Genomic DNA, 1415 nt, shown 5'->3' with positions numbered 1-1415 from the left:
TTTGTTGTGTGTGTGTGTGTGTGTGTGTGTGTGTGTGTGTGTGTGTGTGTGTGTGTGTGTGTTTTGTGAGTGGTAATTTAAATATCAAACACTTTAAAAAAAATTGTTGCAACACTTAATTATTCGTGATTTATTTTCTGATATGCTAATCTCTAATAATGTTCTTTATAAAATGTAAAAGATAAAAAGATTCAAGGTTCTTCTTTTTCAAGGAGATTATATCTTCTAATTAAAATATATTTCTATTTTTTGTTTTAAAGACACAATGAAATCTTAGAAATATCTGACTCCAAGTTCAATATTTTTGATGTCTCTGTTAGATGTTTATGTTTAGAAAGGACTGCATAGTACATTTCCACGAATTCTTACGAATTTTTTTGTTGATAAGGTAATAGCATTGCCAACCAAACGAAAAAAGATTTATTGAAAAATGAAGAATGTGATACAACAATAAAAGAATGTGATACAACAAAAGATGTAAAGTGGATAATCGTAGATTAGATACAGTCAGTCCACTCAAATTAGATAGGTCTGCTCTATTATGCTTCGAACAATACTTCAAAACTATTGCAATAGCATTGTTAACAAAATAAGAACATAAATTTATTAAAAGATGAAGAATGTGAAACAACAATACAAAAGATGTAAAGTGGATAAGCGTAGATTAGATATAGTCCACTCAAATTAGATAGGTCTGCTCTATTATGCTTCGAACAATATTTCAAAAAAAATGTGACACAAAAAATAGCAGGTAATCAAACTTATTAGTTTTACTGTTTGTGAATCACTTTTAAAGTAATTTAAGAAGAGAACAACAATAAATAAGATAAATTATTTTATCAAAATTGACAAATATTTCTCCATTAGTTTTTTGTCAATGAAATAATGAAAGATGGATTTATTTATGAGATCTTGAACAATAGAGAAAAATAAAATAGAGAATTTGTCCATGAAAATTTTCTTGACCAATGTCAACGGATTTCAATGGTTTAACCCTTTTTAACCCTTTTAAGAACGGAAGCTTTCTAACAAAAAAAAAGAGAAGACGTCGAGAGTGGCTGACTTCAGTTGACCTTTTAAAATTTAAATTTAAAAAAATAACTTTATTATCGTGAAACTAAATTTTAGAAGAAGTTCTTAATCACTGACAATGAGTTTGAATGTAACCTGGAAATGTCGAATTTCAAAAGGGTAGTATCTATAATCTCCAATACAGGAGGATCTAATGTCACAATCAGAGTTTGGAAGTCAGTTTGGAAATTAATACTAACTGTTTGCGTAACACTGATGAGTTTCAAATAAAGTGAAATTGGAAACTTAATGTTTTATATATATATATATATATATATATATATATATATATATATATATATATACTATATACACTTATAACTTAATATTAATACTTAAACTTA

The sequence above is a fragment of the Atta cephalotes genome (assembly GCF_000143395.1).
Source record: "Atta cephalotes unplaced genomic scaffold scaffold00046, whole genome shotgun sequence".
NCBI lineage: Eukaryota > Metazoa > Arthropoda > Insecta > Hymenoptera > Formicidae > Atta > Atta cephalotes.
The sequence above is the reverse complement of the archived record's forward strand: the minus strand, read 5'-3'. Positions refer to the sequence as shown.